The sequence below is a fragment of the Palaemon carinicauda genome, chromosome 37 (assembly GCF_036898095.1).
Source record: "Palaemon carinicauda isolate YSFRI2023 chromosome 37, ASM3689809v2, whole genome shotgun sequence".
NCBI classification, from domain to species: domain Eukaryota; kingdom Metazoa; phylum Arthropoda; class Malacostraca; order Decapoda; family Palaemonidae; genus Palaemon; species Palaemon carinicauda.
In genome coordinates, this window is record NC_090761.1 from 65121310 (window position 1) to 65133809 (window position 12500).

The 12500-nt window shown below is 35.8% G+C and overlaps 1 protein-coding gene across 9 annotated transcripts in view; it reads right to left on the reverse strand.

Annotated features, from left to right (window-relative positions):
• Positions 1 to 12500, reverse strand: part of LOC137629737 (nuclear receptor coactivator 2-like) — a 250735-nt gene that overhangs the window by 194839 nt on the left and 43396 nt on the right. The window contains exon 1 of one of the 9 annotated variants that reach the window (XM_068361324.1): positions 1 to 123. This exon is cut by the window's left edge and continues 340 nt beyond it. The exons of the other annotated variants lie outside the window; for them this stretch is intronic. The gene's annotated coding sequence lies outside the window, so the exon portion shown is untranslated. Of the gene's footprint in view, positions 124 to 12500 lie in introns of those variants that run through there. 9 annotated transcript variants of the gene reach the window in all.

A 12500-nucleotide genomic window follows, 5' to 3' on the forward strand; every position in this document is an offset into this window, starting at 1 on the left:
GGAGGCAGAAGCAGCAGCAGTAAGGAGTAGTAGTAGTAGCTGCTCGGTTATAGAAACATTGCCGACGATGCCTCTATAACGTCTCCTCCTCCTCCAACTGCTCCTCTTCCTCTACACGCACCGACACTTCCCACGCCCCACGGTTTCCTCTCCTGCTTTGCCCATACGCACAAACACACGTACGCCAACTCAATCTCAAACTGAGGCGCCTCTGCTAACAGTAAATAAAACCATTATTTGTTTACATATCACAAAAAATCAGAGCGAATTCGATTTCCAAATTCTACATCCTCATCTCTTCTTCCCCTGCCCGCTGCCTCTTCTGCCGCTCGTCCTTCACCATCCATCCACTTTAGGTGTCTGCGAACGCCCAGCCGATCATCACACGGACTCGAGAGGAACAGATCAATGGTAAGGGAGACATAGCAGCAGCAGCAGCAGCAGCCATCAAAGCAGCAACGCCAGCGGAAGCGAGCCAGCTCATAAATTGACGCGGTGGACACATATACGGACGTCCAGCGCGATCTGGGAGAGAGATGACACACACGATGATGATGATGATGAAGAAGGAGAAGGCAATGACGAGGAGGAGGACGCCCGCGAGGGAAGAGGACGCCCGCGAGAACAGCAGTCCTCGTCCACCAGAATAGACGAAGCGATCGAAAGTGTTCATGGGTGGAGGCAGGCAGTAGTTGTTGGAGCGGGCCGGTCCCGGTGTGTTGCAGCCTAACCTCACACCACTCGCGGCAGTCTCTCTCTCTCTCTCTCTCTCTCTCTCTCTCTCTCTCTCTCTTTTTCCACGGACTTCACCTGCGCAGGCGCGGCCCCCGATGGTAACTCGACAGACGGATGAACAGACACGCACGTACGTACATACATACAAACAGAAGTGATACGTAATACCGTTACACATCTTCGTTTTAACTACTTGAAATGTCCCAGCAGGTAAACTTTATGACGTCACCATTTTGAGATTGCGTATTAAAGGTAGAGAGAGAGAGAGAGAGAGAGAGAGAGAGAGAGAGAGAGAGAGAGGAGAGAGAGAGAGAGAATGTTGAAGACCGCGGAGTTGACAGTAATTAACAACAAAATACAGTAAGTATACAGAAATGATAATCCTTTGTTGACAGTTTTTCAAGATCCAAAACTGTATAAATACTACCAAAGGAATTGAGAAAAAAACTAATTTCACAACTGATGTGGAAAATTATTAAAAAAAAAAAAAAGGTTAGCTTCGTAAGTTAGTTTTCTAATAAAAAAGAATAAAATAAGTTAGTCTTCTAATAAAAAAAAAATCTAAATAATAATATTAACGAGTCGAATACAAAAAGGAAACTTGATTTTAAAAATTCGACAGGCAATCAACCAACAAAGTCAAAACATTCGACATTTATTAAATCACCACTTTTTACCTCGTTCCAACACCCTAATAAAAACATCTTTTTTTCCTTAGTTCAGACAAAGCTGATAATGTCAACCACTTCCGCCAGGCGATTCCTAGTGATCTGTAAAGGTTTAAAGGCCGCTCATGAATGGCAGAGGCCAGGGACAGTGAAATTGCCCTAGAGACTAACCAAACTCAAGCCCACTCTCCACCCAAGCTAGGACCAAGGATGGCCAGGCAATGGCTGCTGATGACTCAGCAGGTAGATCTATAGGCTCCCCCCAAAACCCCTATCCTTAGCTCACAAGTATGGTGAGGTTGCAGCGACAAAAGAAAATATCGAGTTTGAGCGGGACTCGAACCCCAGTCTGGCATCTACCAGTCAGGGACGTTACCACATCGGCCACCACAACCCTTCAAGTGGACATAAGATGAACCGTGTAGAGCAAGTGCAAGAGAACTATCAGTCAAACATCAACCCAGGTCAGGTATTAGTTTATCAAGGTTAATGATGATCTCACACGCTAAGGTTGCCACGGATTATCATTACTATTGTTGTTGTTGTTGTTGTTATTATTATTATTATTATTATTATTATTATTATTATTATTATTACCACCAAACTTTCAACTGGATTCCACAAGGCATTAGAAGGGTTGGAAGATCCAGATCTACATGGCTGAGGACTACGAAGTGTGAAGTAGATGATGAATGGAGAAATATTGATTTAAAAGCTCAAGATAGAGACGACTGACGAATTCTAACAGAAACCCTTTTGCGTCAATAAGTGTAGGAGGAGATGATGCTATAAGCCCAAGGGCTCCAACAGGGAAAAAATAGCCCATGGAGGAAAGGAAATAAGGAAATAAATAAACATTAAAACAGATCTTTCATTTACAAACTATAAAAAGCGATCGAATATTTTAAGCCTTAGAAAATATTGATAATTATTTTAGCATGTTTTAATGATCTTTTCTTAAACGGTGCTTCTTTAAGAGAGGACATGTTATTATAGATTGCTCAACACGAGAGGAGCGAAATAATGTTTAAGATATTGCTCATGACGGGGAGGGGGGGGGGGGTTAAAGAGAACATGAGAATTTTAAACTGGAATTAATACGTTCATTGAATGCTAGATGCATTTCTACTGTTTCTGAGTGGTGAAAGGGTTTATGCGTCGCCATGATCAGCAAAGCTGTACTGGTCAGGACTGCCCATACTAGGTTAGTTTACTGAGAGCGATCAAACGAAAGTCTCCCACCATCACCAACCTGCAGTGGCTAGCGTCGTGATGAAACCTGGTCAAACACCATAAGGACATGTTTCAGGACTTTTTCCTGCAGTGGACTGGAAATTTATACAATTGCTGTTGTTGTTATTATTATTATTATAGCTCTTGGTAATAATATAATTTCCTAGAATAATCATTTATTAAAGAAATATATTCAATATCTGAGACCTCTGTCCTGCAGTGGACTAGAAACGACTGCATTTGTTGTTGTTGTTGTTGAAGCTATTTGTAGTAATATAATTTTCTAGAATTATAATTTATTGAAAAAATATATAATGTCCGAGACCTTTGTCCTGCAGTGGACTAGAAACGACTGCATTTGTTGTTGAAGCTATTTGTAGTAATATAATTTTGTAGAATTATCATTTATTGAAAAAAATATATAATGTCCGAGACCTTTGTCCTGCAGTGGACTAGAAACGACTGCATTTATTGTTGTTATTGTTGTTGTTGCAGCTATTTGTAGCAAAATAATTTTCTAGAATATTCATTTATTAAAACAAAAATATATATATTAAATGTCTGTGACCTTTGTCTTACATTTGATGTTGTTATTACTGAAACCATTTGTACTAGTATAATTTTCAAGAATAATCATTTAATTAAAAAATATATTTAATTTAATCTCACACTGAAGCAGTAAAACCAAAAGAAGGAACCAAATCCCCCCCCCCGTCTTAAAAATTATACCAATGCTGAGATTTAACAGCCAGTCTCTAAAAATCCCAGCTACGAATCTATGACGTCAGCAAACCCTGTAATCCGCCCAATAGCGGCCAAGGTATCCCTAAAGACGAAAACAATACGCTCGACTTACGCAAACCAGAAGAACAGCCAAGTAACCAAATAAACAACATACACTGAGCTCAACGCCAAGCTTAAAGCCCCCCCCCCCCCCCCCCCTCTACCCACTCCAAATGCACCTCCCCCTTCTCGGGCAGATCGATAAAACATCTCACAAGTAAAAATCGCCAGCCGTCATCTCCCAAGACCTTGGGATGAGTCCGCGCTTCGTTTCCAGTGAATATGTCGATTTGTATCTTGCAATTCATTAAGATGAATAATAATGAATATTAGAAGATTAATAAAAGATAATCCTCCATATAGAATGAAGGAATGAAGATCATATACTTTCTTTTAAAAGAGAAAGATTTAAAGAAAGCACATCACCTCACAGACGGAATGTCTCTCGCGTACACCCTGTCCTTTCTACCCAACACCACCACCACCACCACTACCTCCTCCCCCTCCTCCTCCTCCAGGCCTTGCTATGATCCTACTTTTTTAACTTTCCCCCTCCCCCTCCCCCTCTGAACCCCATTTTACCATAACAGACGCCTTGCATCTCCTCCCTTCGTGCACCCTTTCACACCCAGGAGGGAATAGATGGGAGTAGGATGGGAGGAGGAGGAGGAGGAGTATTGTCGTGACCTTGAATCACTCCTACGGGACAACCCCCCCCCTCCCTCTCCTCCCTCCCCCTCCCTATTTCCATCACCAACTGGCGGTAACCTTGACCCTGAATCACCCAGGAACCGTTCGCTTTAATCCCGTGTGTCGTCACCTTGCACAGACAGGGCTTAGCACCACCGCATTCCAATTCCCACCCCCACAGGACTTTTAACACCCCCCCTACCATCCCCCCCCCCATAGGAATAGCCCATTCCGGTTCTCTCTGATGAAATGGATACCTGTAGGGGGTGGCTTAAAGGAAAACCCTATCCCCATTCCCCCTCCTATGCTTTGGCAGGTGGTCCAGGAAGAAGGGTATATCCTCTTAAGATCAGTGTCTAATGAGGGTTTTCATACCTACGAAGTGAGGATTACCTCGATGAGGTGTCTAATGAGGGTTTTCATATCTAGGAGGTGAGGGTTACCTCGATGAGGTCTTCAGATCAATCTCGTTTCTAATGAGGGGTTTTCCTAAGGTGATGATTACCTCCTCGAGGGTCTCAGAAAAGTCTCGTTTTTAATGAAGGTTTTCATACCCATGAGGCGAGGATTACCTTCTAGGGGTCCTCAAGAGATCAGTCTCTTTACTAATGAGGGTTTTCATATCTATGAGTTGAGGATTACCTCATCGAGGTCCCCAGGGGACCAGTTTCGTTTCTAATGACCTTTTTCATACCCATGAAGCGATGATTACCTCATCAAGGTCCTCAGAAGACCAGTCTCATTTTTAATGAAGGGGTTCCATACCCATGAGGTGAGGATTACCTCGACGAGGTCCTCATAAAAGCCTCGTTTCTGATGAAGGTTTTCATACCCAAAAATATTAAGATTTCGAGATTTTGAAATGATCGAAAATTGCATTAATAACCACATCAAAACAAAATCAACCATCTGCAGCCATTGCAATCCCAGCCAATTTCAAAAGCAGCATGATCCGATACTTTAGAAGTGACTCCTGATTCAAGTGTAAACACATGACCTATTTAAAGTGGTTTGACATGATCAAAGAACTCTTGAAGTTTGTACTTAGCTATGATTTTTTTCTTGTGACAAGTGTATATATGTTCCTTTTAAAGGTTTAAAGGCAGCTTATGAATGGCAGAGGCAAGATGTGGTGGCCGATGTGGTAACGTCCCTGACTGGTGAACGGCCGACTGGGGTTCGATTCTCGGTCAAACTCGTTAAAGTCTTTGGTCGCTGCAACCTCACCATCCTTGTGAGCTAAGGATAGAGGGTTTGGGGAAGCCTATAGGTCCATCTGCTGAGTCATCAGCAGCCATTGCTTGGCCTTCCTTGGTCCTGGCTTGGGTGGACAGCGGGTTTGAGCGTTATTCATATGTATATATGGTTAGTCTCTAGGACATTGTCCTGCTCGATAGGGCAATGTCACTGTCCCTTGCCTCTGTCATTCATGAGCAACCTTTAAACCTGGCTAGCAGGACAATGCCTTAAACACCATATATACTAATACATATGATCAACGCTAAAGCTCCCTCTCCACCCAGGCTAGGACCAGGGAGGGGCAGGCAGTGGCTGCTATAGGCTCCCTTAAATCCCAACTCCTTAGCTCACATGGATAGTAAGATAGCCGACACCACAAGAAATTATCGAGCTTGAGCGGGGCCTCGAATGGGTCACCAAAACCGTTAAAAAGAAAGAATTGTACTTGGGAGAAGATATTGGTACAATAGAATATAAAAAATAAGAAGAGTTCTGTAGTTACGTTCCACATGATTCGTGACATATATATACTGTATATATATATACTTCCATTTATATATATAGATATACATATATATATCTCTCTCTCTCTCTCTCTCTCTCTCTCTCTCTATATATATATATATATATATATATATATATATATATATATATATATATATATATATATATATATACACACACACACACATTAAGGTTGGATCATAATGTAAGATTGAAAATTATTTCTATTTAAAACACGATAATATCGATGAGACACAGGCACACACACACGCATATATATATATATATATATATATATATATATATATATATATATATATATATATATATATATATATATATCACACAATCACCTTGACCCAGACGGAGTCAATGACCTTAGATGTCAGGATGCCTGAATCTTTAAATCAATCAATCAATCAACCTTGATCCAGAGAAATTTAACGTTGAAGGAATATTTTAAGACGTGAACAGTTTATCAGCTATTCTTAAGCCTTAGTTAACACTTGCAAACCTGTCTCAAGTGACACACAAATACAAACCAATAACAAACACAGTACTAGAGATAATGCTATAATCCACAAGTCCAAAACAAACGAAAGGAACAACCAAAAATATATGTTACCGAAAGAGGTAAAAACGAATTAGTTGAATACCCAACTTACGCTCCATTGGGGTAACAACCACGGGACATGAGATACAGTAGGTTAAGAGAAAGCGTATATTTAATATACGTCTTCATCAATTCCATGTTGCATGCTGTTTATTATCATTATTATTATTATTATTATCATTATTATTATTATTATTATTATTATTATTATTATTATTATCATTAAATGCTAAGCTACAACCCTATTTGGAAAAGAAGGATGCTATAAGCCCAGGGGCCCCGACAGGGAAAATAGCCCAGTGAGGAAAGGAAACAAGGAAAAATATAATATTTTAAGAACAGTAGGAACATTGAAATAAATATTTCCTATACAAACTATAAAAAAAAAAATTAACAAAACAAGAGGAAGAGAAACTAGATAGAACAGTGTGCCCGAGTGTACCCTCAAGCAAGAGAACTCTAACCCAAGACTGTGGAAGACCATGGTACAGAGGCTATGGCACTACCCAAGACTAGAGAACAATGCCGCACGTTACAGATCGACATATTTACTGGAAATGAAGCGGTGACTTTCTAGAGCGCGGACTCATCCCAAGGTCTTGCGAGATGACGGTTGGAGAATTTTACTCGCAAGATGTTTTATCGATCTGCCCGAGAAGAGGGGAAGGGGGGGGGTCTAGAGGGGTAAGCTTGGCGTTGAGCTCAGTATGTGTTTATTTGGTTACTTGGATGTTCTTCCTTTTTTGCGTAAGTTTTTTGCGTAAGTCGAGCGTATTGTTTTCGACTTCGGTTCCCTCAAAGAACGACTTGACTATCATTGGTGGGATTACTGTCTACTTACGTCACAGCGGGCTTTCCAATACTAGCTGTCAAAACAAAGTATTAGATCATTTTAAAACCTTATGATAATTTCTTTAAAAAACAGTAAAAGGACGGGTAGATCATTTTAAAACCTTATGAAAATTTCTTTAAAAAACAGTTAAAAGGACGGGAACTATTTTCAAAAGCATATGCCTCCCATAATAACCAGATATGTCAAGGACTTTGCAAAGCAGTTGATTGGCAATAATGCAAGTTAAAAACTATTTGAACAGGCTGACGTAACTGTTTTTATAGTTATATATGAATTATCTGTTTTAACATTGTTAATGATTTTTTAAATATTTTATTTAGATTTTTCATTACTTCTTATAATGTTTATTTATTTCCTTGTTTCCTTTCCTCGCTAGGTTATTTTTCCCTGTTGGAGCCCTTGGGCTTATAGCACTTTGTTTTTCCAACTTGGGTTATAGCTTGGCTAATAATAATAAAAATAATAATAATAATAATAATAATAATAATAATAATAATAATAATAATAATAATAATATTAAGACGTCGCACAAATTAAACAAGACTTTTACCAAAACAAATAAAAAAACTTTTACTACAGCAAATGAAACAAGATTTTTACTAGAGCAAATTAAACAAGACTTTTACCAAAACAAATAAAAAAACTTTTACTACAGCAAACGAAACAAGATTTTTACTAGAGCAAATTAAACAAGACTTTTACCAAAACAAATAAAAAAACTTTTACTACAGCAAATTAAACAAGATTTTTACTAGAACAAATTAAACAAGACTTTTACCAAAACAAATAAAAAAAAACTTTTACTACAGCAAATTAAACAAGACTTTTACCAAAACAAATAAAAAACTTTTATTACAGCAAATGAAACAAGACTTTTACTATAGCAAATTAAACAAGACTTTTACGAAAGCAAAATAAACAACACTTTTATCAGAGCAAATTAAACACATCATTTATCTAAATAGGTTGATCGATCAATTCACGAAAAAGAAAAGGGTCCGGAAGGAATACAGAGCGTCTCAAATCATGTCACCCAATGTGCTGGGGCGTGGCCACGTGCTAAAACTTACGACCACGAAAGGGATACGAGCCATCAATCAAAATGTACTAGTTAGGGTAACACAGAATTCAGCAGACAACAACAGTGTACTGTAAAGGGATCTGGTTTTGCTTTTATTTATTTACCCTTTTCCTAAACCTTTGCACTTTTAAAAATTCATCATCATCATCATCATCATTGGCTTATACACATATTGACGTAAAGGGCCCGAGTTATATTTCGCCATTCGTCTCTATCTTCGGCTTTTAATTCAATATTTTTCTATTCATCATCTCCTTCGATAGCGTGAACCATAATATATTATTTGATAAATGTACATCACTAAGTATAGATCCACTTTGGTTTATGAATTACCTACATAACAGATCCCAGTCAGTTAGAATGGGTCAAACTGTGTCGTCCCAAAAAACTGTAGAGTTTGGTGTGCCGCAGGGCTCTATTCTTGGCCCAATACTCTTTGCAATTTATGTCAATGATCTGGTCAAATCACTACCCGGCTGTTTTGTCATCCAATATGCCGACGACACCCAGATCTTAATTGAAGGAAATGTAAGTGAAATAGACGAACTAATTCATAGGGCAAAATGCATACTAAAGAAGGCCAAATACTACTTCTTAACTAATGGTTTGCTTCTTAATGAGAAAAAAACACAATTTTTATAGGTTCCCGACAATATATATCAGAAATTGGAGATAATGTACAAATAGATTTTAATGGAAATATGATTAAACCCATGAAAGCTGTAAAAAATCTAGGGGTTTATTTTGACAGATATATGACGTTTGAAACTCATATAGATGAAATTTATAAGAAAGTGATGGGCACTTTAATTTATTTAAATAGAGTAAAAGACTCATTTGATTCCTCTACGCGTAAAATAGTTGTTCAGTCGCTGGCTATGAGTATAATCAACTACTGTTTAAGAATTTGGGGAGTAACTGGCTCTACACAAATGAAAAGGGTTCAAAAACTTCAAAACTTTGCCGCCCGAGTGGCTGTTGGTAATGTAAAAAAACATGACCACATATCCCCTTACCTCAAAAAATTAGAATGGTTAAAGATAAAAGACAAATATACCATAGATGTCTGTAATTTGGTATTCAAAACAATACGTAAAATAACTCCTGAATGGTTATACGATTTTCCAACAGTACACGCAGTTAATGGGGTTTCTACTCGACAGCAGGAAAATCTATATGTAGAAAGGGCGAAAACAGAGATAGGCTCCCGCCAGTTTAGAGTTCGAGGCCCAGCATTATACAATAAAGTACCTGGCACAATTAAACAAAAATCCTCTCTCGCTGCTTTTAATGTAAACTTAAAGAAACTAATCTTAAATGGTCCCGATTAATGTAAGAATGTTATGCTTAATTGCCTTATTAAAAGTGCTTTTGAAGGCACTACTGTACTTCGATAGATGTTGGAATTAGTTTTAGATAATATTTATGGATAAGATGGCTTTTATTTACAAATTAAGATTTCCTTATAATCTAGTATGCATATTTGATTACTATGTGTTATTTTAATATGATTTGTACATGACTTGTTTTTAACACAACTTATGTGGTCTATGACAATGTATTTCATTATTCGGCAAGTGTAATTTTTACTCACTATATTCTAAGTAAATACTTTCTGATTTCATTATATTCTTTTATTACTGATGAATTATTTCAATTACAAAATTTTAGCCGATTTATTGATTCTTATAACAACTTTTGTATGTCTAAAATAACAAATATTTGAACTGTTTGTAAGATGACTTTACTAATTGTAGCCTTATATTTTATGAATACCCAATGTAAATATTGGAAATAAAGAATTATTATTATTATTATTACTTCACGTTTCATAGTCCTCAGCCATATATTATTATTATTATTATTATTATTATTATTATTATTTGCTAAGCTACAACTCTAGTTGGAAAAGCGGGATGCTATAAGCCAAGGAACTAGCTACAACAAGGAAAATAGCCCAGTGAGGAAAGGAAACAAGGAAAAATAAAATGTTTTAAGAATAGTAACAACAATTAAACAAAAATCTGCAATACCAACTATAAAAACTTTAACAAAACAAGAGGAAGAGAGTATGTCCTTCCAAACCCTTCTAGTGCCTCGTGGAGCCCAGTTGAAAGTTTGGTTATCTAATCTCTCCTGGGGAGTGCGAAGAGCATGTCCAAACCATCTCTCTCTACCCTTCACCATGATCTATCTTATTCATTACAACAAATAATGATATTAACAAGCTTTAACTTATTACAACTATTAATTACATTACGACTTAATTCAGAGCAACTCTTGCTTGTTTTATGAAGCTTCCTTTCAAATGCTGACGTCACTTCCGTGTAAGTCGAAATAAAAATTGAGAAAACAAAAATGTAAAATTTACTTTATTTGTATTACTTTCTTACATTTGCGTAAAATTGTTTACAATATTTAAATTTTGTTATCCATCTTTTACAGTTTATTCTCTACTTCATTACTTTTTCCTTATTGATAACTTTCTATTTTGGGTACCAAGGGTTTGTAACATACTGCTTTTCCAACTAAGGTTGTTATAGTAGTGTAGTAGTAGTAGTAAATAATAATAATAATGATAATAATAATAATAATCCATCTACCCACGATGACACTTCCTCAAATTTTGGAAGTTATCCGACATGAAAAAAATTGATAAGGAGATTTTAATAATAATAATAATAATAATAATAATAATAATAATAATAATAATAATAATACTAACAACAATAATATATAAAATATAATTATATAAAATAATAAAAACTATAATATATAAAATAATAAAAACTATAATATATAAAATAATAATAATAACCAAAACTACACCACCAAATGAACGATAAAAAAAAAAAAAAATCACTTCAGGTTAACCGAATATAGTGTCCGACGGGACGGGCAACCAAGCCAACATCAGAGAACTAAAAAAAAAAAAAAATTCAGGGAACTAAGATAAAAAAAAGTGGAAAAACGGAAGCAGAAAGCGAATCCCCAAACTTTTAAAATTTACGACTGTCAACGAAACTTGAAGACGACGACGTGCTCCACGTGTTTTGGGATTTGACTTATTTTGTTTATTTTCCCGTTTGTTTAAATCCGTAGATTCCTTTCTATTTCTTCATAGTCTTATTTTAGTTGATTCTATTTTATTGCTTTTCTTCGTTCTGTTCATTTCCTTTTTATTTTGCTTCGTTAATTCGATTTATTGCTTTTCTTTATTCTGTTATTTTTTTTCTCACCAATTCTTGTACATTTTGTCTGTTAATTCATCTTAATAATTTTTTTTACTAAGCAATAATATTTCTTATTTTTTGTCTAATTATTTTCGCTTGGTTTTTTTCCGTAGATTTCTTTCGATTTCTGTATAGTCTTGTTTTCGTTAATTCGATTTATTGGTTTACATCATTTTGTTCATTTCTTTTTTTTTTCCCGTTAATTGTTGTACTTTTTAATTCTTATATCAACTTGTTGTTTTTTGTCCATTAATCTTGATTATTTTTTCATTAAGCCATAACATTTTTTTTTGTCTATTAATTAACTTTTAATTGTTTTCTAATGTCCTATCTTTATTTGTTGTCTAATAATTTATCTTTATATATCTATCTCTCTAAAAGTAAAAATATTAGGGAATAAATTCTTAAGATTTTAAAAGGAATAAATAAATCCTTATCAAAAGCAAATTACGCCATACAACATAGTAATGTAAAATCGTAGTCTCCAACAATAACAAGCAAAATAAATCACGAATAAATTCTGAAGATTTTAAAAGAAATAAATCATTCCTTATCAAAAGAAACAAGCAAAATAAATCACGAATAAATTCTGTAGATTTTAAAAGAAATAAATAAATCCTTATCAAAAGCAAATTACTTCATACAACATAGTAATGTAAAATCGTAGTCTCCACCAATAACAAGCAAAATAAATCACGAATAAATTCTGAAGATTTTAAAAGAAATAAATAACTATAAAAAGCAAATTACTTCATACAACATAGTAATGTAAAGTCGTAGTCTCCACCAATAACAAGCAAAATAAATCACGAATAAATTCTGAAGATTTTAAAAGAAATAAATAACTATAAAATGCAAATTTCGCCAT